The 25,084-nt window shown below is 42.0% G+C and overlaps 1 protein-coding gene across 1 annotated transcript in view; it reads right to left on the minus strand.

Annotated features, from left to right (window-relative positions):
• Window positions 1-203: 203 nt before the first annotated feature.
• Window positions 204-25,084, minus strand: part of LOC115802662 (uncharacterized) — a 56,713-nt gene continuing 31,832 nt past the window's right edge. The window contains exons 5-12 of the mRNA XM_089917063.1: window positions 21,863-21,961; window positions 14,361-15,576; window positions 13,792-13,926; window positions 13,369-13,499; window positions 11,571-11,687; window positions 10,156-10,312; window positions 7,824-8,032; window positions 204-6,646 (exon numbers count right to left, since the gene is read on the minus strand). The gene's annotated coding sequence lies outside the window, so the exon portion shown is untranslated. The remainder of the gene's footprint in view (window positions 6,647-7,823; window positions 8,033-10,155; window positions 10,313-11,570; window positions 11,688-13,368; window positions 13,500-13,791; window positions 13,927-14,360; window positions 15,577-21,862; window positions 21,962-25,084) is intronic.

Here is a 25,084-nt window from a genome sequence, read left to right on the forward strand (position 1 = left end):
TATATTTTGGAAATTAATCCTTTGTTGCATCATTTTCAAATGTTTTCTCCCATTCCATAGGTAGTCTTTTTGTTTTGTTTATAGTTTCCTTTGCTATGCAAAAGCTTTTACGTTTCATCAGGTCCCATTTGTTTATTTTTGTTTTTATTTCCATTACTCTAGGAGACAGATCCAAAAAGACAGTGTCACGATTTATGTTGAAGAGTGTCCTGCCTATGTCTTCATCTAGAAGTTTTATAGTATCCACTCTTACATTTAGGTCTTTAATCCATTTTGAATTTATTTTTGTGTATGGTGTTAGAGAATGTTCTAATTTCATTCTTTTATTGGGATGGCTAAGAAGTTCGTTTGGGTTTTTCTGTGAGGCTAATTAGGTAATTAATTAGGTAATAATTCCATAAGATTATGGAAGAACCCGAACATACACTTTGGCCAACCCAATACATGTAGCTGACCAGTTTTCCCAGCACCACTTATTGAAGAGACTGTCTTTTCTCCATTGTATATTCTTGCCTCCTTTGTCATAGATTAATTGATGATAGGTGCATGGGTTTATTTCTGGGCTTTCTATCCTGTTCCATTGATCTATATGTCTGTTTTTGTGCCAGTATCATACTGTTTTGACTACTGTAGCTTTGTAGTTTAGTCTGAAGTCAGAGAGCCTGATTCCTCCAGCTCTTTTTTTTTTTTTTTTTTTCCTCAAGATTGCTTTGAATGTTTGGGCTCTTTTGTGTTTCCATACAACTTAAAAATTTTTTTGTTCTAGTTCTGTGAAAAATACCACTGCTAATTTGATAGGGATTGCACTGAATCTGTAGATTGCCTTGGGCATTATAGTCATTTGGACAATGTTGATTCTTCCAATCCAAGAACACGGTATATCTTTCCATCTGTTTGGGTCATCTTCAATTTCTTTCATCAGTGTCTTATAGATTTCAGAGTACAGGTCTTTTGCCTCCTTAGGTTTATTCCTAGGTATTTTATTCTTTTTGATGAAATGGTAAGTGGGATAAGTGGGATTGTTTCCTTAGTTTCTCTTTCTTATCTTTCATTGTTAATGCATAGAAATGCAACAGATTTCTGTGTATTAATTTTGTATCTTGCAACTTTACCGAATACATTGATGAGCTCTAGTCGTTTTCTGGTAGCATCCTTAGGATTTTCTAGGTATTATAGTATCATGTCATCTGCAAACAGTGACAGTTTTACTCCTTTTTTTCCAGTTTGGATCCCCTTTATTTCTTTTTCTTCTCTGATAGCTGTGGTTAGGACTTGTAAAACTATGTTGAATAAAAGTGGTGAGACTGGACATCCTTGTCTTGTTCCTGATCTTACAGGAAATGCTTTCAGTTTTTCACCATTGAGAATGATGTTTGCTGTGTGTCTGTCATAAATGGCCTTTATTATGTTGAGGTAGGTTCCCTCTATGCCCAGTTTCTGGAGAGTTTTTTTGTTTGTTTTGTTTTTTTGTGGTACGCAGGCCTCTCACTGTTGTGGCCTCTCCCGTTGCGGAGCACAGGCTCTGGACGCACAGGCTCGGTGGCCATGGTTCACGGGCCCAGCCGCTACACAGCATGTGGGATCTTCCCGGACCGGGGCACGAACCCGCGTCCCCTGCATCGGCAGGTAGACTCTCAACCACTGCGCCACCAGGGAAGCCCGGAGAGTTTTTTAATCATAAATGGATGTTGCATTTTACCAAAAGCTTTTTCTGCATCGGTTGAGATGATCATCTGGTTTTTTTTCTTCAATTTGTTAATGTGGTGTATCACACTGATTGATTCGTGGGTATTGAAAAATCCTTGTATCCCTGGGATAAATCCCACTTGATCATGGTGTATGATCCTTTTAATGTGTTGTTGAATTCAGTTTGTGGATTTTGTTGAGGATTTTTACTTCTATGCTCATCAGTGGTATTGGCCTATGATTTTCTTTTTCTGGTGGAATCTTTGTCTGATTTTGGTATTAGGGTGATGGTTGCCTCATAGAATGGGTTTGGAAGTGTTCCTTCCTCTGCAGTTCTTTGAAATAGTTTCAGAAGGATAGGTGTAAGTTACCTCTTCTCCAAATGTTTGGTAGAATTTGCCTGTGTAGCCATCTGGTCCTGGACTTTTGTTTGTTGGGAGTTCTTTAATCACAGATTCAATTTCAGTACTTGTAATTGGTCTGTTCATATTTTCTATTTCTTCCTGGTTCAGTCTTGGGAGAGTGTACCTTTCTAAGAATTTGTCCATTTCTTCCAGGTTGTCCATTTTATTGGCATATAGTTGCTTGTAGTAGTCTCTTAGGATGCCTTTGTATTTCTGTGGTGTCTGTTGTAACTTCTCCATTTTCATTTCTAATTTTATTGATTTGGGTCCTAACCTTTTTCTTGATGAGTCTGGCTAAAGGTTTATCAATTTTATCTTTTCAAAGAACCAGCTTTGAGTTTTATTGATCTTTGTTATTGTTTCCTTCATTTCTTTTTCATTTATTTCTGATCTGATGTTTATGATTTTTTTCCTTCTGCTAACTTTGGGTTTTGTTTGTCCTTCTTTTTCTAGTTCCTTTAGGTGTAAGGTTAGATTGTTTGAGATTTTTCTTGTTTCTTGAGGTAAGACTGTATTGCTGCAAACTTCCCTCCTAGAACTGCTTTTGCTGTGTCCCACAGGTTTTGGATCATTTTCATTTGTCTAGGTATTTTTTGATTGCCTCTTTGATTTCTTCGGTGATCCATTGGTTATTTAGTAGCAGATTGTTTATCCTCCATGTGTTTGTGCATTTTTTTTCCTTCAAGTTAATTTCTAAACTCATAGTGTTGTGGTTGGAAAAGATGCTTCATTTGGTTTCAATTTTCTTAAACTTATCAAGACTTCCTTTGTGGCCCAGCATGTGATCTACTCTGGAGAATGCTGCATGTGCACTTGAGAAGAATGTTATGTTCTGCTCCTTTAGCATGGAATGTTCTTTAAGTATCAATTTAGTTCATCTGGTCTAATGTGTCATTTAAGGCCTGTGTTTCCTTATTGATTTTCTGTCTGGATGATCTATTGATTTAAGTGGAGTGTTAAAATCCCCCACTATTACTGTGTTACTGTCAATTTCTCCTATGTGTCTCAACATTTGCCATATATATTGAGGTGATCCTCTGTTGGGCGCATATATATTTACAATTGTTATATCTTCTTAGATTGATCCCTTGATCACTATGTAGTTTCCTTCCTTGTCTCTTGTAAGTCTTTAGTTTGTCTGATGTGAGTATTGCTACTCCAGCTTTCTTTTGATTTCCATTTTCATGGAATATCTTTTTCCATCTCCTCACTTTCAGTCTATATGTGTCCCTAGGTCTGAAGTGGGTCTCTTGTAGACAGCATATATACATGTCTTGTTTTTGTATCCATTCGGCCAGTCTGTGTCTTTTGGTGGGAGCATTTAATCCATTTACATTTAAGGTAATTATCAATATGTATGTTCTAATTGCCATTTTATTAATGTTTGGATTTGTTTTTGTAGGTCTTTTTTCTTCCTTTTTTGCTCTCGTGATTTGATGACTATCTTTAGTGTTGTCTTTGGATTCCTTTTGTGTGTGTGTATATCTATTATAGACTCGTTTGTGGTTACCGTAAGGTTTTGATATAGCAGTCTGTATGTATACATGATTGTTTAAGTTGCTGATCTCTTAATTTCAAGTGCATTTCAAGTATGCTGCATTCGTGCTCTCCTCGTCTCACAATTACTGATTTTGATATCATATTTGTGTGTGGATGATTTCCTGCCTTTATCAGTGAGCTTTCCCATTTCATACTTCTTTTTTTCTAGTTGTGGCCTTGTCTTTTCCACTTAGAGAAGTTTCTTTAGCATCTGTTGTAAAGCTGGTTTGGTGGTGCTGAATTCTTTTAGTGTCTTCTTGTCTGTAAAGCTTTTAATTTCTCCATCAGCTCTGAATGAGATCCTTGCTGGGTAGAGAAATCTTGGTTGTAGATTTTTCCCTTTCATCACTTTAAATATGCCCTGCCACTCCCTTCTGGCCTGCAGAGTTTCTGCTGAAGAAACACTGGTAATCTTATGGGGGGTTCCCTTGTATGTAATTTTTTGCTTTTCCCTTGTTGCTTTTAATATTTTCTCTTTGCTTTGTGTCTCAGCATGTTCCTCCTTGGGTTAGTCCTGTATGGGACTCTGCGCTTCCTGGACTTGGGTGGCTGTTATCTGTCTGCTGGGTGGGGCTGTGTTCCCGCCCTGTTGGTTGTTTGCCCTGAGGCATCCCAGTGCTGGAGCCTACAGGCTGTTTGGGGGACCAGGTCTTGGTGCCAAGGGCCCAAAATCTCTGCCTCCAGCCAGAGTTCACATAGGTCCCTGCTGTATCCATCACCAGCTTTTATGACCCCAGAAAGAGCCACAGCTGCCCCCCACCTTTGCAGGAGGCTCTCCAAGACCAGCAGGTAGGTCTGGCCCAAGCTCCTATGGAGTTACTCCTTTTGCCCTGGGTCCTGTTGCATACAAGACCTTGTGTGTGTGCTCCAAGAGTGGAGTCTCCGTTTCCCCCAGGACTGTGGGGTCCTGCACTCAAGCCCTGCTGGCCTTCAAAGGCAAATAAATACTCTGGGGGCTCCACCTCCCCATGCCAGGCCTCTAGGCTGGGGAGCCTGGCATGGGGCTCAGAGCTGTCTCTCTGGTGGGAGAGCTTTTGTGATATAATCATTCTCCAGTTTGTGGGTCACCCACCTGGGTCACATGGGATTTGATTATATCACGAGTGCACCCCTCCTACCATGTCTTGGTTTCTTCTTATGTCTTTGGATGCAGAATATCGTTTTTTTTGGTAGATTCCAGTCTTTTTTATCAATGGTTGTTTAGCAGTTAGTTGTGATTTTGGCATGCTTGTGAGAGGAGGTGAGCTCAAGGTCCTTTCACTCTGCCATCTTGTCTCCAACCAACATCAGGTTCTTGCAGAATAAAATAATTTGTGTTTTAACCATAAAGTTTGAACATCTAATAGGCAGCTTCATATTACCTGTTTGAATCTTGGAACACAAGTTTGATAATATAACCTCAAAGGAAAGTTGGAGAGATAAATATGGGAAAGAGCTCCTAAAGGGTGTCCATCTATCCAGGAAGTCAAAGTTTCTGCAAAACTTTCTAACACCTGCAGGCAAAACCTCACAAAAGGGTTCCAATCCTTCCACACAAGCCTGTTCTGGCTGACCACCTCCGTCCCTGAATGGAATAATGAACCTTTTTATAGATGAATTTATCCAAATTCTGTATCTGGTGGTAGCTAAGAATTATGTCTTGAGTGACACCTAATGGTTGAGAAAGTTACTCCCCCAACCATTTTCCGAATTACCTGGGTGCCTGTTAAAAATGCAGAGAAGTTCCTTGGCTGAGGAATCTGTACTTTTCAAAACTGCCCCAGGTGATTCACATGTATCCTTGAGTTTGAGAACCACTGGTTCAGGTGCTCCCAAGTCAGATATCCACACAGGGCTGGCAGACCTCATGACACTGCAGGAAGTTAGAAGGGGCCAAGCCAAAGGGATGGGTTAGGCCTGAGCTTTGTAACCACCTTCCTGAACACTCAAAGAGGGAAGGGGTGGTGTAAAGAGGATGGGGAACACAGAATCCCCAGGGATAAGGTCAGCTGCCCTCCTGGCAGTGAGGGCGGGGGTGGCAGTGGCCTGGGACCTTGAGAGGAGTGGCCCCTGGCCGCCTTCTCTCATTCCCAATGTGGAGGGAGGTTGCAGGAGTGTGAAAAGCATGTGCTGCACGGCTCTAACGCCTGTGCTTCCTGCCCCACAGACGATTCCAGCTCCTGGAGTTCTCCCGCTGCTGCCTCCCCAGGTCTGCCGGAAGTAGGCGCCTCCCTCGAGGACGTCCTCTCTCCATTTTCTCCATCACATCCAGCCCCACCATCCGACCCTAACAACCAGATAAGCCCAGACCCAACTTGGGATATCAAAAGGGAACACGACGTTAGGAAACCAAAGGAGCTTTCAGCCGGCAGCCAGAAGAAGCAGCGCCTCGGGGAGCAGAGTGAGCTTTCGGCAAGCCCGCAGCGGGCCGTGCAGCCGAGGCTCGCGGAGGTGCCTGGTGGCCAGGGGCAGCCTGAGGCCAGCAGGCCCTCCTCAGAGGCCAGGGCACCCGGGCCCACAGCAGTGGACGCAGCGCGGGCCAGCAGCAAGGAGGGGCTGCATGCAGCAGTGGGCCCCGAGCTCGGCCGGTGCGAAGGCCCTGGAGTGGCACCTGCGTTCGTGGGCCCAGGCCGCAGTGGGGGTGTGCGCGAGGCTGAGGGCAGGGCAGGCACACGTGCGGGGCCCAGGCAGGGCACGCGGCCCCCGGGGGGAACCCCTGTGCGCAAGGCTGCTGTTGCGCCAGGGCCCTGGAAGGTGCCAGGCTCCGACAAGCTGCCGGGCATCCTCAAACCCGGCGCCTCGGCCGCAGGCAGATGAGCCCACTGCCCCGCCTCAATACCTGCAGGCCATTCTTCTTAGGTTCCGTCTCATGGTGTTTTAATTTATTTTCACTGTCACGTGCAAAAATCCACAAGGCACCAAGGCTTGGGAGCACCAACATGAAGTCCCACGTGTCCAACAAGCATGGTCCATATGGCATCCACGGCAGACCCAAACTGATCCTAAAGCTCCCAGTTCCACTGCGGGGGCTTTGGCAGCTATGGAAGAACCAAAATAACATGAAGAACATCACAGAGAGTGCAGTGTAGCTTTAGTAAAACAAGAAAGAACAAAATTCCCCCACTGCATGAAGGATTTGGATGTCATCCAAACTTTATATCAAGAAACATATCAAGAAACTGGACAAGTAAGTTAAGAGCAATCACAAACTGGAATATCGCCTTAAAAATCAAACTGCACGGAGCAAGCTGAAACTGAAACAAGATTATATCTTTTAATCTGAAGAGTTGTAAATAAATTGTTCTGGACATATCTAGACAGGGGTTAAAAGGTTTCTTTGAAACATTCAGAACTGTTCACCCATGACACGTTTCCATGGCTCACTTATGGCACCATCACCAGTTTTAGCAGCAATGTCCCCTGCATACTGCAGGATAAATTAGAAATCTAGTGAATTCATTGGTGTGATGCCATTTTTACTGCCATTTCTGTAATCACGTTTCTGTGCATTTTCAGTGGTAGGAAAAAAAAGTTTTAAAAATTGTATCCTAGGGAACAGTCTGCCGTAAGTCAAAATTTTGCAGTTTAGCTCATAGATCTTAATTGGTTTTCATCTAAAATAGGAATTTTATAACTAAAGGACCACAATTTGTTAAATTGAGATTGGCAACGCTGCAGTTCCTTTATGAGAAGGCCTTCCTGTTGTCTCAGAGTTAGCAGCTTCTTTGACAGCAACGTTACATTTCACTCATTTTGCTGTCTTCCATTACTTCATTTTCACTTTGATAGAGCAGAGGCAAAGTATTTCTCCTGTATTTCTCAGATTACAATGAATCTCTCTCTGATATTAAAAAATCATTAGTATGACCCATTTCTTTTCATTAAAGAACATGGATCTTTTTAGCATGTCTTATTATTTCTCCTTTTATTTCCATTTGGTTTGCTTTTTTGTCTAGATCTTTCTGTTTATCTTCCTCATCCATGGTAGATACCCCAGTAAAACTCTAAGGATTGCCTTTCTTCTCTGCTGTTTTGATCTTTCTTTGTAAAATTTTACCTTCAGTTAAATTATCCATGCATTCTTATTTGTAGCTGCACATATTAAAAGGCAAATGTTTCAGAGGGCAGTTTCTCTTTAATATGACCTGAATGAATGAGGTGTCATCCTCCCCATATTCTGCCCTTTACAGGAGTTCAAATGCAAATAAGCCTTACCTCCCTGCACCTGAAGTCAAATAAGTAAAACAGGGAGATCAGGTCCCATCACAGGCAGTCACATGTAACAGCTTCCTTGGGTTGACTCTTTCCCTCTCTTTGTAGTATCCTGAGCACCAGCTGTTTAATTTCCATCAAGCATAGGTGTAGTTTAGTTGTTTGACAAGAGGAGAATATGGTTGAAAGCCTCAAGTGAAGAGTCTTGCAGCCTGTAAAAGCAATTTCCAAAAATGAAACCTAGTCATCATAAACTAAAGCACAAACACATGTAGCAGTTTACAGTACTTTTGGTTTAATCTCAGTTACTCTCTTTCTCCCCTGGACTACAGATCCAGTATAGTTTGCCATTAATTTATTGAATCTGGTTTTGGACAATGCTTCTGTAGTGTAGCTGCACGTCCCGGTACTGTATCCTCTGACCTTTATTTTCCATGTGTTACAAAAGGATAAAAAAATTGAGATTACGCTTGCATAAATTCTAATTTGCACAGTTCACAGCTACTACTTGTGCAGTAATTGCTTTATGCAGCTGTAATCCATAACCTGTGAAGACAGCACATCATCTAAACCCCATTCCAAATAATATTTCTGTGTAGTGTTAGCTGTGAATTTACCCTGTACAGCTGTATCTCTATAAATATAATTACATGTATTAATAGTCACAGAAAGACTGTAAGTGAGCAACTATTTTTATGAAACGCACCACTATGGATAAATTAACTTTTACAGAAATCTTGTTTACTGTATGATATTCTAAAACACTGTCAAATAAAATATATATCCAAAAATATTTTCTTTTTCCAACTATATAGGCTGTGTGTTGTCGACTGAAAAAAAAAAAAAAAGCACAGTGTGAGAGTTGTGAGTTAAGTTTTATTTGGGGCAAAATGAGGACTATCGCCCAGGAGACAGCATTTCAGATAGCTCTGAGAAACTGCTCCAAAGAGGTGGGGGGAGAGGTATTATATAAGATTTTAGCAAAGCGGGGGTATGTGCAGTCAGGCACACATTTTCACAGAGGCTTGCTGCTAGTCACGAGGAGCACACGTCCCCATTAATGATTTTACTGCTTTTCTAGATATGAGGAGATGCAAGATTTGGACTCATACAATATTTTCCTGAAAATATCTAACTATCCAAAGACCTGTTCTGCCAGAGCACAGAGTGCTCATTCCTGATCTCCACCCTGGCCTCCATTCAGGGGGTGCTGAAGGTCAGTGACTACAGTGGCTACTGAACTAATCCTTGTAGAGGCAGACGGCAAGTGCCAGTTTTTAGTTGGCAGGGCCCCTCATGGTCATCAATTCAACCATGGTTTGGGAGGCATTTCATGACCATTTCGTCCCATGGTGCTAGGAATGCTCATTCCTAAGTCAGGCAAGGATTTCACTGATAGGCCACTCAGTGTGCTATTACTGGACTAGGCCTTATTAACAGTAGTCAAAAGTCGCTGGACCACCTGTCTTACTAGTCTGTTACAGTCCAGGAAATAAAAATTCCCTCTTGCTGCTTCTTTCCAATCTAGAGTTACACTATTAAAATCACTGTTCTCATATAGAACTATATATGTGGTCAACTGCTTCAAGTCACCTAGTCATCATTTCATCAGAGGTTCAGTCACACGTGATAACGCAGGAAACAACAATTTTGTAAAACAGGCAATATGCAAATAACATAGCTAGCAGTATTAGTAAGGTCATAAGTAAGAATTTAAGTCGAGAGCTTCCATTAGTCATATCCCCAGGTTGTCTGACTTAGTTTGTTCTGTACCAATCCTTGCCTCCAAGGGAAATCATATACTGGCATTGTCCATAAGGCGCCCAGCCCAATTTCCTCGTGTCACTAGGCTGGTTATCCTTAGTATGGTTTAATTGTACCCAACATAGGGAGCCTTTAAACTTAAATGACCATAGCCTAGTGTTAACCACATAAATCCATCCCATAATTTTGGGAGGTTATATGCTTTGGCTGAAATTTTGCCTGTTGCTCTGATTGAACTTGAGTGACTTTAAAAGAAAATTCATACTTATGGCCAGGGTCAGAGCAGGTAGTATTAATTGCCCAGGTGAGGGGATCCCACCTAGTAATATCAATAGTGTCCTGAACAGAACTATAATTTCTTTCTTTTAGAATAAATTTCCTAAGAGCCAACCAATCAGAGCCTTGGACAGGAGAAGTCCACCAAGGTAACCCAGAAGTATGAGACACAGGTCACAAACCCAACGACTGGATTGAATTTTAAAACAAGCATAGGATCATGCCCATGATAGAAAAACATTTGATTCTTATACAAAGGTCCAAGAAGTCAAGAAAAGACAATAAATGATCTTACGGGTCAGGTGCAGCATCTTAGGCCAGCTGTCTACTTCCAATGTTGTCTTCTTCTCATCCTGGTATGAGTGTAGTTTCTCCTCTGTTTGAGCGTTGTTTTAAGGTGATTTTGACATCAGCAGCCCTCTCTATAGACCAGTCCAGTGCAGGGGCCCTTTCTATGTGAAAATATTAATCCAAGAGTCAATTCCCTTCAGTTTTGCTGTGCATGAGCTAGTGGAGAGTACCTGATAAGGGTCTTTCCATCTAGGTTGGAGAAGATCCTTTAAAAGATGTCTTTTTCCAGTACACATAATGACCTGGTTACAGGTCTTGGGACATCTGATCTTCATCCAAAGATAGATGATATAAGCTTCAGAAACAGACTTAAGAGTGTCCTATTAAAGACTCAGTTAAATTTAATATTAACATTAATAACAGCAAGGAATTAATAACAGCAAGGAACTATCTGAGAAGTCAGTCTTAGGCAGTAAATGCAGACCTCAACAAAACTAGAATTTAATATTCACTGAAACATAACTTTTTCTAAAATTACCCTTATTTCTACCAAATATAGCCAAATTAAGACCAATTTGTAAAGTAAGTCTAGTCTCAATAAACTTGGCCTGATGATTTATATAAATGTAATTGATCATATAGGCTTTTCTTTTTTAAAAAAAATGGCTTTGCTAGAACTTTTATAAGGAGTCTCAGATTGAACTCTTTTTTTTTTACATCTTTATTGGAGTATAATTGCTTTACAATGGTGTGTTAGTTTCTGCTTTATAACAAAGTGAATCAGTTATACATATACGTATGTTCCCATATCTCTTCCCTCTTGCGTCTCCCTCCCTCCCACCCTCCTTATCCCACCCCTCTAGGTGGTCACAAAGCACCGAGCTGATCTCCCTATGCTATGCGGCTGCTTCCCACTAGCAATTTTACGTTTGGTAGTGTATATATGTCCATGCCACTCTCTCGCTTATGTCAGATTGAACTTTTAAAAGGCCTCTCAGGGCTAGGAAAGTCATGCCCAAGGCTTGTCACAGACATTGTCTTACAGATTTAGGTGAATTCTTCCTTTTTCACGGTCCCCAAATACCTTCAGATTCCTGCACCTGTTAGGAGTTGTCCTTCCTAATTTATCTGATAAAGCTACTGGGAACCTATGCATTTCCGATCTCTGGAGGGATCAGATAGAGAGGCAAGATAAATGTTTCAATTCTGGTTACAAAGGTATAATTAACCAAATTGCTATAAGTCATAATTAGCTTGAGGAGAAGGGTTTCCTTATATCTGGAAAACACAGATTAAAACCAATTATTTCTCAGACAGAAACCATAAAAATTATAGCCATAGTCACCAGTTCACTCAGTCCTACTGTTAACAGTTTTATGAAGCCATCAGGTTTCCCATTAGAATTCTTTAATTTCTTACCCAGTTCAGTGTTACGGTCTGAAAGTCAGAAACCTGTATTTGTCAAAAAGTCCTTTCTGGAAATCTTCTTGAAGAGGAAGCATTTTTGTAAAAGCATCAGAGTGAAACCATATCTGTCTATAATGACAAAAGATTTAAGGCACCTTTAAAATATGATTACAATGCAATTGACAAACTTGGTTACTGCTGTGACATACAACACTTTAATAACTAGAATTATGACTGAAAATTTTACCAGGAGATACCAGATTTTCAAGAATTCCATATAATTTCTAGAACACCTATATTAATAACATTTTCCCATTAATATAACCTAAGAAGACTTATTACTCATTTGACAATACTTCCCATGTAATTTAATCTACCAAATGAACCTAATTAGTTTGATATCTCTCTTTGGGGTGTTTCAGGGACCCTTGGAAGCATTTCCAAGTTAGCTAGAGGTTAAAGGAACTTCATTAGGATTTGATTTGGGAAGTTTTGTAAAAAAAAAAAAAAAAAAAAAAATCAAAAAGCTTTAAAACACTTGGTCACATAGGATCATAGGTCACTGTGGAACAATATTCACTTAACCAAAGTGGCAGTAAAAGATTTCAAAGGCAAATACAGATCAGATCACTTAAAAGGTAAAGAAACTTAAAATCTGTTATCAAAGGCAGCTCAACATTTTAAGAAAACTTTTCTCCTAACAGAGATAAAAACCAAATTCAAGTTTTGCACCAGCTTACTTTTAAAATTCATTTACTCCACTAAATTTATTCTAAACTTAGCCAACCCTGACCATGCACAAAACTCTTTTGTCGGCAGTGCTAATTTGAAGGAAATAATTACTGGAAGTTGACTTGAGTTTTAAAAACTGCAGTTCTCACAGATTTTTCAAAGGATAAGTTTAATGCCCCAAACAGGACTTCTTTGAAACTTGACTTTAAATACAGTGAAATTGCCTCACCCAAGTAAACTGAGAGTTTTCTTGTATACAATCTAGTTGGTATTTGCCTGTCAGCTGACTACGTCATTTATGAATTGGCAGTATGTTTCTGTTGCTTGCTACACTGATTGATACTGAGCCTTTTTTTCAAAAAGGATTTAAGGTATCAATTACCAGTAAATTCCATCACATGTTTTCCTTTTAATTCTGAAATTTTGTCATGCAAAATCCCAAGTTTATGCAGAAGCCAACATTTAGTGAAAAGCAGTGTAAAAGTCCAAAATGAATGGCCAAGAAAACCGTCTGCAACATATTACAATACCTACACTAGGGAGAAGAGAGAGTTCTATGAAGTAATAGTAATAGGATGATGACAACCCTGCCATCAAGGAGATTACAACCCAAAGAAACAGTTCTCAACCCTAGTGCTGTCAAGACTTCCCACAGATGTCAACAGGAGACCAAAAATTCCCAAGCTATTTTTTACTCCAATATAATTTTTTAAAAATTAAATCTCCAAAAAAAAATTAATTAAATCTATGTATCACTCTTAGAAAAGGGAAGAAGCTGATACAAAGTGTGAAATCAAGCACAAAAGTTGAGATATTTACAATAAATATATGTCGTTCTTTATGAACTAATCTGAGAATGGCCAAGTGCAAGCTGAAAAAGCAAAAGACACATAAAACAATGTAGTTAACAAAATGAGGTGTAAATATTAATTTTGCAAATCTGATTACTATTCTAAAAGAAAAGTCATTAGGGCATCAAAAAGACCACAAGTCAGAGACCAAAGAGATTAGGGCAGGGGCAGAGCAGCACTAGGGCCTGGCAAGTGAGGAGCCTGGCCTGGAAGGACATGGGTCTCACCATGAATCACATGTTTCCAAGGTCAGGCCGGAAAATAAAAAGCGAAGAGAGCCAGGTGGAGACTGGGCGGAGCAACAAGCACATCCCTCCTCTGAAGCTGTCATTTTGTCAAGTCCAAGTCCACTGTGGAACTTTCAGTTTCCCAAGTGAGGAAAAAAAAAAAAACAAGAAAAAAAGAAGAAATCAGCTTTTTATATGAAATTTGATGTTTTTTTTTAAAGTCTGACCGGTTTAATTCACATTTTTAAGAAACACTGAACAGGAAGACAAGACACTACCACAACAAGCCATCTGCAGACAGAGTCTGGCCCACAGCCCACCAATTTGCAGCCTCTGTCTTGGAACAACAGCCAGGCTTTCAGCAGAGAATCCCTCGCTTTCATCAGGATCTGATTCACCTTCCAAGCAGTGCATCATACACACCCCAGAAACTGTGAAGTGTGTGGCTCCTGAGGTCTGTACGTGCCTAGAAGAGCTTCGAATGTGTACTCCAAGCGTCAGGCACTCGACCAGAAACCTGATTGATGTTCCTGCAGTAGAGGTGCGTTTGCTGTGAAGCTGAAGAAACAAGCTTGCATAAGCCCTAAAGCTTACTTGAAATTTTACATTTTCTTTCATATTGAGTCTCCCCCCAAGCTTGGGGATCCCCAAAGATGAATCTGCCCCTGCCCTACTGATACTATTTTTTAGGCCAAACTCACAGCGAAATCGAGTGACCTAATCGCTGAAGAATTTGGATTTAATAGAGATTTCTTTTTCAGCTAACCATAGTGCCAGACACGATGCCTATAAAATCACCAGAGTGCTTTCCAAGTCTTAAACTAGTAAGAGCACTATGTCTAATGACAGTGCGTGATTCTGCATCATGTCTAGTTTATTTAGGGCACCAATTAAATGTGTAGAGATGATTATGATTATTGGTGGTAATAGCAGCTGTAGTTTGTAAACATTTGGGTATAAAAAATGGAGCAACAACCTAGAATTACACTGACCTCTTCCTGGGCATTTGGCGGCATATCACCCAGGCAGCCCAGTGATCAGGCACTCCAGAAAAGTTGAAGTCTGTCCCACCACCCTGGGGAGGGTAACTGGCAACCACAAATGAGAGCCGTATCTGTTTTAAAAGGTTCTCAGAGTTTTCTGTGATCTTTTCTTCTGATAAAACTGCCTCTTGGAGAGTGATTTCACCTGGAAGAACCTGGGAATCCTGTGAAGCAACAGAGTGACCTTTCGTCATTGAGTGGAAGGTAAATTTTCTAAAACCCTAACAAGGTGTATCCATGTGAAAGGAAATGCAACCTCCGCTATGATTTCTTCCTAGGTCAACTGCCTTCACACTGAGGAACACACGTTCCTGGGGCAGAGAGTCTTTCTAGGAGATACACAGGCACGGATGGCTTAAATGGAATCTATTTCCAGAACTTCAACTTCCATTTTTACGCATTTCAAACCTACGGACTGCCAATTGCCCATTCCCAGTTGCCCTACACAAGGACCCTTCGCATTATGGAAGAAAGGCGGACCTATCACCTAACCTAAATTTTACTCTGGTTCATCAACCTGAAGTGTAAAACCTCTCGGGCATTAAACAAAGTGACAACTGGAGAATGCAGCCCTCCTGAGGGACAGTCAGGAGAGCAAACTACAGAGTATCAGTAAGAATTGATGTAGGCAATGCCTTCCTTCAATCCAAGAGCCCTGGTAGGGCTCCTATCTATCTAAAAATTACCACCCACGTTTACCTGAATTTTAAAATAAAGTCAGACTTTTTCTGATTGAATTTGTGGTTTGGCTATTTGTCTGGCTTGACCACAAAGACTGGCTTTGCCAGTTAGATTATATGGCAGTTATTTTCCATTAAGCTGAATGAGTTAAATCTACAACTATAAGGTTTAAATAAAATATACTTAAAGCATATATAAAAGAGAAAATACATCCTTTACAATATTTAAATTTGTGATAAGAATGTGGATGTCAACTTAAAAATGAACTCAGACCTAGAGTTTTATAAGATTATTTTACGGGCTACGTGAAGCAAAAGGAGCACTCACTTGGGCAAACCTACTTAACTCAGCTTAATAAAAGTTTTTAAATAGTGTTGAGTACCTACTATATATAAAACATTACAGGTGAACAGAACACAGCCCCTATTCTCAAGTTAGGCGATCAAGACGGAAAGCAGCAAGCATGACGTGGTGATGCTGGACTCTGTAGGATGCAGAAATGGTTGGAGGCAGTTAGAAGTCACCCTGGATAAGGGGCATTTCAGTTGGGTTTTGAAGGATGGGTAGAATTTCAAAAGGTAGAGGAGGTGTAAGGGATAGAACAGCATGAGGGAAGTCAGAGTTCAGAAACTTGGAATTAGGTTAGAGAAACAGTGAATTGTTTATTTTGACTGACACTGTGACACACACACACACACAGAGAGAGAGAGAGAGAGAGAGAGAGAGAGTAGGATAAACACAGGTAGGGTCAAGCAGATCACAAATGCTGTTAGGGAGCAGTTGAGAGTCATTAGAGGTTTCTGAGCAAAGAAGATGAACTCAGCCCTGTGCTCTGGGAGGAAGCCCTGGCAGTCCTGTCCAGGTACAGTGGAGGTAGGAGACACTCTGGCAGGTACTGACATCCTCCAGGCGAGAGATAAGGAGACGTGAGCACCTGTCATGGTGCCAAGAACTAGTCAGGGACTCTGACTTGAGCACAGGGTAAATATTTGACACATACACATTTTTAAATTGTTGTTCTTATTAACTGAGGGACATAAAAACATCTGCGGTGGTGCTCTGGAATTCTCACTCAACAGATATTTATCAGGTGTCAGCCATGTGCCAGGCAGTGTGCAGAGGGCTGAGACTATAATCTTAAACTAGACAGGCACTACCCACCCCACAGAGACCGCACGCCTTCCCCAGTTCGCCAAGGACGGTCCTGGCTTTAAACCTGCGAGTGGGCATCCCAACAAACCCCTCAGTCCCGGGCAAACCGGGATGGTTCAGCCACCCTAGAGGAAGGGGCACATGGGCCAAGGTGGCAAATCTGAGGCCCGACAGCAGCCAGTCACCTGAGGGCAGAGGATTTGGAGAACTTGCCTGCAGGAGGCTGGAGAGCTGCGGGGTCAAGATCTCACAGGGCCTAACTGGCCTTGGCCAGCACTTGGGCCTCCATGCAACAGTCAGCAGGAGGCCACTGGTAGGTATTCATTGGGCAGGACGACCTGATGTGATGTGGGTTCCCATACAGAACACGGGGCTAGAGGGGAGACCACCTTTATGCTCCCTGCTCCCTGCCTCTCTCCCTTCTTCTCCATCCTCTGATGGAGGCTGCAGCCCCCACAGGCTGCCGACACTGAGCTCAGCCTCTCCCAGCTCCTGTCTCAGGCAGCCACCAGCCTTTCCGGGAGGACTCAGGAGGCCCTGCTGGTGTGTTTCAACTCTTCGAAGAGCTTTCCTGGGCAGGTATCTAATCAGTAAACAGGCTCACAACTCATAGATTCTCTGCTCTTTTCTCCATCATCAAGATGTGGATTGAAGATTCATCTTGTGTTTCTACAATTAACCCACACGGTGCCTGACATATAACAGGCACTCAGTGAAATACTTGCTGAAGGTTGGATAATTTTTTTAAAAACCGGCCTTATGTCTAAATCCAATACAGTTTCCCTTGAATAAAAATGGCTTTCAACATGGTAAGTGGCCCTGACTAGTCAGAGTAAACACTTTGCAATTTTTCTCATTTGCTGCTATTTTTACAAAATTCTGAAAGAAGGGCTTGATGTTTTTATTTGAACACCACCTGGAATGAAGGCTAGCTTCTGCAACTCAACCAGGTGCTTTACCCAAAATAAACCCAGTAACTGTTTCCCCTTGACTTTCTCCTGTTCTTGCTCAGGCCCAGCTCTGTCCCAAAGCCAGCAGGCCTTGAGAAGACCCAGCTCTGGCTCTTATTTCATGAAGGTAAGGTCAGGACCAGAGAGCAACAGAGACAGGGCAAGCCTTCTTGTTCCAGCCTTCCTTGCTCAGAACCCAGGGAGAGACTTTCCACTAGCATCCTTAGCTGAGTTCTAGCACACTGGGTCCAGCAGGTCAGGGTCCCTCAGATGAACTTGACCACCCCACTGTAAATGTTTGCTGGAAGCAGGCAAAAGGCCCCTGCGGGTTTTGGCCTTGGACTAGTCCAGACTCCCTCTGCCTCTCTGCTCCAACCGCAACTCTTCCCAATACCACACACACACACACAAAGACACCTGTATCCCATCTGACTCCCTGCCCAGGCTCCTGTCACTCGTGTCAAGCAGCCTTTGAGTGACCACACTTTGGGCTCGACTCCTCCAGCCAACCTCAGCCCTGCAGCCTGTACCAGGGCCCTGATACTCACCTGCTGGCCCCTTGCTTAAGGGACTCTACCTGAACTCCCTCAGGATCAAAGACCCTCATGGTCTGCTCTCCACTAACCTTCCTGCCAGATGAAGCAGATCATTCACAACCCACCCCCAAACATTTTCACTCTGTTTTTAATCAAAGTCAACAAATACAAAACCCAGATTTTTTTTTTTTCTTAACCATTGTTATTATCAAGGAGCTAATGGTGTAAGGCCTTGGTAGGTCTTAAAATATAGTTAGGTATAGATATCTTAAAAAACGAAGGAGTTATCTGGAACAGGCACCCACATTAAAGGGGTGGAGCAGCCAGCAATGATTTTGTCCTAAATTATTCTGCCAAGACACTTTCAAACAGAAGCAGTGAATCGTCTGAACCACTCCCAGAAGACTGGCTGCTGTAACAAATAAATCCACTCCCACCTCCAAAGGCTTATTTCTCACTCACGTAACAGACCAGGAGTTGCTGGTTGAAGACAGAGATTTTCCTTATTTAGTGATTCAGACATGTTCCTTTCATTCTATGGCTCCACCATCCCCTAGAGCCTTGCTTGCTTCTGAAAGAGGGTCTGAGCACAAACAGCACCACTATCCCCTGGAAGCTTGTTAGAAATGCAAGATCTCAGACCCTGCCCTGGACCTACTGTACCAGCCCGGTGTTTTAAGAAGATCTCCAGATATGGGTGACACCAACACACACAGAATTTTGAGAAGTCCTGCCCTAGAACCTCAGAGCCCTCTACATCCAGAGAGCCAAAGGGGAAAGAGGGCTTCAGTGAGCATTCCATTGAAGTCCCAGCCTACAAATGGCAGGTCACTCCCATTCCTATTCCACTGGTCAGAACTAGTCACATGGGCACACTTGACACAAAGGACTCTGGGAAATGCAGTTCCTGACTGGACAGCTGTCTGGCAGCTCCCACTCCACACTATGAAATTGGGAGGACAGATTTTGGTGGACAAACAGACATTTCTGACTCAGAGTATTTTTTGTATTTTTTTCCATGAGAAGAAAGAATATTTCCTCCTCTCTCCTAGAAACAGTTTTAGTATAAGGTGACATGGGAATTTTTCCAACTTTTTTTTAAGGTCTTTTTGTGGATTTTTTCCAGATTTATTGAGAAATAACCAACAAATAAAACTGTATATATTTAAAGTGTAAAACATGATGATTTGATATACATACACATTGTGAAATGATTCAAGTTAATGAACACATCCATCACCTCACACTGTTAACTTGTGTGTGTGTGTGTGTGTGTGTGTGTGTGTGTGTGTGTGTGTGTGTGGTGAGAACGCTTAAGATCTACTTCCAGCAAATTTCAGGTATACAATTCTATATTATTAACTGCAGTCACCATGCAGCTTCCGTTGTGAAGGTGGTCCAGCCTGGGGCTAAATGGATCAATGTATTGGACAAGAAGATGTTCCCATGAACCATCATATCCATGAGAGGCTGTGACCACATGTGGTTTCCATCAGTGCTGCTTCCCTCCTCACCCTTAACACAAAGGGCATCCCTGAATGACCTTATCTTCTGAACAAATCTGAGGCATCCAAACAGGGATCAGCAAACTTCTTCTGTCAAGTGTCAGATAATAAATATTTTGAGCTATGCTGGCCATTCTGTGTCTGATGCAATCACTCAGCTGTCGTTCTAGCATGAAAGCAGCATAGACAAAATGTAAATTAATTCACACTATACAATATGGGAGAACTAATTTATTTTACAAACCTTTACTGAGTATTTATTAAGCTACTTAATGCCTCTGGTCCAGTCAAAATGTAAACTCTGTGAGGGCAGGAATGATTTCTATCTTCTTCCTTACTATAACCCTTGAACATATCACCATAACTGGCACATATAAATGAACGACAGAATAATTAAATGAATGTCACACATGGGGAAATTTGCAGATTGGAGGAGGTGTAGCAAATGCTCTGAGGTCCATCCTGGCCAAGGGGCCCACACAGGGTGGCCATGTAGCACAGGATAAGCATAAGACAAGAGAAAGTCATCAGCAAGGTCATTAATCTTTGGCAACCTGACCCAGAAGGGCCATCACAGAACACGAAAGCCTGAGGCTTTCACCTTCTTGTCCAATACATCAGACCATTTAGCACCAGAATGAACCACCTTCACAAAGGAAGCTGCACTGGTGACTATAGTAGATAACACTGTATTATATACTTGAAATTTGCTGGGAGGAGATCTTAAGCATCTTTACCATGCACACCTCCTTAGTGAGCAGGTGACCAAAGGGCAAAGAAACACTGCTTTGACGGCAAATACCAGGCCCTACCCCAGGCCATGCGCGATATGTGTGTGCAAAGGAGAAACAAGCAGGGCTCTATTAACAGAGTACTTGTCATGGTGAGAGTCTCAAAATCGAATATGTAGGCCCTGGACAAGAGCAGAAGTCACACTAAAGGGACTGCAAAGAGGAGAAAACTTGGTCAAGGTCAGGAGCAGTAACAAATAATGAGGAAATTAGCATTTAATTACCATAAGCTGTGTGCCCAGCACTTTTACATAACTGTTTAGCTTTATCCTCACAGCAACCTCGTACGTTCATAATATTCTCCCCACTCCTCCAAAATTGCTTCTGTTTGGGTGACACTATCTCATTCCAAGACTTACTGTAAAGCTACACAGAGCACCTCAACTCCACATAATTAACATTTGGGACTAGATAATTCTTTGTTGTGGGAGGTTGTCCTGTGCATTCGTTATAGGATGTCTAGTAACATCCCTGACCTCCACCCACCAATTATGATAATCAAAATGTCTCCCTACGTTGCCAGGTACCCTGGGGTGGGGGGGAGGGGGCAGAGGCAGAACTGACCCCAGGGCAGAAGTTTGGAGCTACAGTAATCAAGACTGTGAGGTGCTGGCAAATGGCAGACACAGGTCAATGCAACAGAAAAGGGCCCATAAACACATCCAGACACAAACCTCCATGGCAATTCACAGGAGACAGAACAGTCTTTTCAACGGATATATATATATATGTACCTTGATGCATGCCTCACACTGTGTATAAAATTTAACTCAAAATGGATCATAGACCAAAATGTGAAACCTAAAAATTTGATAATTGGGCTCAAGTAAAAATCGAAAATGTCTGCTATTCAAAAGACACTGTTAAAAAAAAATGGGAAAAAAGAGTCATAGACTGGTAGAAAATATCTGCAAAACAAAAATTTGATAAAGGAGTTGTATCCTAAATATATATATTTTTAAATTCTGAAAATTCAGTAATAAAAGAATCAATTTATAAAAGGCATGAAATATTTATAAAGACATTTCATCAAAGAAGATATACAGAAGGAGAATAATTACATTAAAAAAGATGCCCAACATTATTAGTCACTAGGGAAATTCTAATTACAACCGCAAGGAGGTATCACTACACACCTACTAAAATGACTAAAATTTTAAAAGTGACATGCGTTGATAGTGGGAATGCAAAACGATGCAACCACGTTGGAAAACAGTTTGGCAATTTCTTCTATGGGTAAAATACGCTTGCCATATGACCCCGCAATCCTGCTCTGAGGTACCTAGCCAAGTGAAATGCAAACCTATGTTCACACAAAAACCTGTACGTGAATTTTTATAGTGACTCTATTTCTTATTCATCTAAAACTGGAAACATGCACACAATGAACCACTACTCAGCAATAAAGAAGACCAGGGAATTCCCTGGGCCGTCCGTCCAGTGGTTAGGACTCTGCGCTTCCACTGCAGGGGGCACGGGTTTGATCCCTGGTCGGGAAACTAAGATCCCGCATGCTGTGCGGTGTGGCCAAAAAAACCCACCAAACTACCGTCACACATGGTAACACAGATGAATGTCAAATACGCTATGCCAGGTGGAGGGATCCAGGCTCAAAAGGCTACACAATGTATAGTTTCATTTGTATGATGCTCTATAGCCATAACTCTGAAGACAGAAAACTAAAAGGCCAGGAAAGAGGACAGTGGTGGCCAGAGGCTGTGGAGAGGGGAGGTGCTGACCACAAAGGGGCCCAAGTGAACTCTGTGAGTGGTGAAACTCGTCTGTATCTTGACCGTGGTGACAGTCACACGACTCCATGTGTTTGTCAAAACTCACAGAACTACGTGGTCGGCTGTCCTTTTCCTCAGGTTCCACATCCGTGAATTCAACCAACCTCGGATTCGGTGGGGGTCGGCGGGGGGAGGGGCGGAGGGACTGAGAAAGTTCCAGAAAACAAAACTTGAATTTGCAGCATCCCAGCAACTACTTACATAGCATTTACACTACATTTACAACTATTTACATAGCATTTCATTGTATTAGGTACTATAAGATATCTAGAGGTGGTTTAAAGTATATGAGAGGATTTGCATAGGTTATATACTAAGGGACTGGAGCATCCCTGAATTTTGTTCTCTGCAGGGGTGGCGTCCCTGCAGATCCTCAAAAGGATGAATTTTACTGAATGTGAATTGTACTTCAAAAAACTATATATGAATAGGATTTCTGTTTAGACTTTGAGAAAGAAAATTAATCACTTATGAACCTGAATACAATTCTACGACTGTAATTAAATAAAACAAGTCAGACTCTGTCACTCTCCCGCTTATGCTCAGCATCCATCGCCCTCCCTCCACATACCTACCTGACCTCACCTCCTTCCTCTCCACCTTCCTTTCACTCCAGCTACACTGGCTCCCTGTTCTTCCTGAAACACCTTCTCTTTCCTTTGCTCACAATGCTCTTCCTCTTGATATCTGCATGGCTTCCTCCCTCAATTCCCTCAAGGCCTTTGCTCACTTTATCAGAGAGCTCTTTCCTGATCTCTCCCTCTCTCTCTCTCAATATTCCTCTCCACCTTACTCTGCTTTGTCTCCATAGCACTTCTCATGCATTTATTTTTTGTTTATATGCGCTAGAATGTAAGCTTCATCTTTATCTGCTTTCATCACTTTGGTCTCCTAGAACAGTTCCTGAAACACAGTAAGTGCTCCATCATATTTGTTTTTTTGTTTTTGTTTCTTGAAAGAAGCTTTTTTTTGAGGTATAATTGACAGATAGTATTATATTAGTTTCAGGTGTCATAAATACTTGCTAAATGAATGAATAAATAAATGACTGGATATACTGATGGGTGCAGGGATGGAAAGACAGAGAGAGGGAGGGAGGGAGGGAGGGAGGGAGAGAGAGAGGGAGAGAGGGAGGGAGGGAGGGAGGGAGGGAGGGAGGGAGGGAGGGAGGGAGGGAGGGAGGGAGGGAGGGAGGGGTAGATTAGACGGGGCAGTTGACTGGATATCCTCTCAGAGAATTTGAATACAAAACATGAAATGAGAATGAGCAGCAATGGTAACAGTAAAAACTGAGACAAGAGCAGCTGTTTCACAAAAGGATTAAGCACTAAACTAGGAGTCAAAGACACTTGCTTATTTGAAACACTGTTGAGTCTGTCAGCATAGCCGCTAAACGTATGTCTGATTAATAACTGTATCACAGTCTTCTAACCAGCAACACCCTTCTCTCTGAGGCCTAGCTCCGTCTTCCTTACTTCCCTGAGTATCCCTACAATAAACCTCCTTTGACAAAGGTACGCCACACATGTCACTCACTCTTCCTTGGAACCTCAAAGACCCTAACCACCACTCATCCCCATACTCTTTCTGGTGGACTCAGACATGCATGGTTTCCCCTGCTCAGGAAAACAGTGCCCCCTGCAGGTCTCCATCGGCAGCAGTCAGAAGAGACTTGATCACGCAGAGTAAAGCCACTCTACTGCCAGCTCAATGCAGTGTGACAACAGAACTCTGTGTCCCCAGGAGACCCCTACACCTCCCTTCTTGCAGCATCAGGACAACTTGCCCCAACTCATCCTGTCCCTTAACCTTGCTTTGGTTGGGCATCCTTTAACCCTCAAACTCTTACCCACCCCTTTCTGACACTCCTTTTTCTGACCCCCTTCCCCGAAACCCTTCCACGGAGCTCTCTGAAAATCATCAGCAAAATCTCCACAACCTTAATTTCTTCTCTGAACTTTCCTGCATCTTTGTGCTCTCACTGGAACCTAGCTTCCCCTTGGGACACTGCTTTCCCTGCAGGCTCTCAAGTGGTGGCTGTTTTCTCTCCTACTTCTCTTGTTCCATGAGGGTAAGTGTCTTTCTTGCATCTCATATCACTTTCAGCACCTCTCCATGCTCCTCCATAAAATGTTTAGCCTTAAATCTCATGTCAACTGACTCGATCATTCTTTTCTAATATATGCGTTCATTGCTATAAATTTCCCTCTAAGCCCTGCTTTTACTGCATCCCATAATTTTTGATGTTGTAATTTCATTTTCATTTACTTTAAAATTTTCTCTTGTGGCTTCACTTTTGACCCATATGTTATGTAGAAGTGTGTTGTTTAATCTCCAAAGATTGAGATTTTCCAGCTATCTTTGTTACTGATTTCTAGTTTAATTCCATGTGGCCTGAGAACATACTTTGTAAGATTTCTACTCTTTTGCATTTGTTAAGGTATGTTTTATGTCCCAGAATGTGTTCTATCGTCCATGTGAGCATCAAAAGAATGAGTATTCTGCTATTGCGAGAGGAGAACTGTATAAATGTCAATTAGATCCAGTTGATTGATGGGGCTGTTCAATCCAACTGTATCCTTACTGACTTTCTGCTTGCTGGATCTGACCTAGTTTAAATTCCATGGTCAATCACCACAACCACTCCCTTGCACCTCGCCCCTCTCTTCTTCTGTACATTCACTTACCTAAACCACAACCCTGGTTCAATCCAGCTCCCTGCATATATCTTGCCTAGCTCCACATATACTGACTGTGGTCAGTGAAAAACACCCAACCATGCTGATTGGTCTCTCCTTAAATTCATAACCACTAAGGTCAGGTGGGCCTTGTATGCTGTCAAGCAAACAGACTGACATTCCCTGGTCCATTCCCGGGAGGGAGCCATTCCCATCCCATTCTCATGGATGACTATTTCCTCAAATAGTCATCCTTCTTGTTCCCCCTCAAATCGCTAACACCTCCTTCCTAATCCTCGCTCTCAGCAGATGTCCTTGCTTCCTAGTTCAGTGAGAAAGTAGAAGTTCCCATCACCATAGCTACACTTGTATATGTGCCCATATACTCTGCCTCCAAGCCTTTTACCATGAATTTCTGGTCTTTGCTACTAGCAAATGTCAACCTGCTCACTTCTGCACTAGATTCCTCTTGCTTATTCTCCAGCTATTCTCTTTTCTCCTGCAAGCATCCTTTTGTCCCTCTCTGATCTTTCTCATCAGCACACAGGCTATTTTGTCTCTAAATGGCAGGCATGTTCCTTGGGGATTTG

This window comes from Delphinapterus leucas, chromosome 9 (assembly GCF_059928025.1).
Source record: "Delphinapterus leucas isolate spDelLeu-1000000601 "Yukka" chromosome 9, BTC_Dleu_Yukka2, whole genome shotgun sequence".
Classification (NCBI taxonomy): domain Eukaryota; kingdom Metazoa; phylum Chordata; class Mammalia; order Artiodactyla; family Monodontidae; genus Delphinapterus; species Delphinapterus leucas.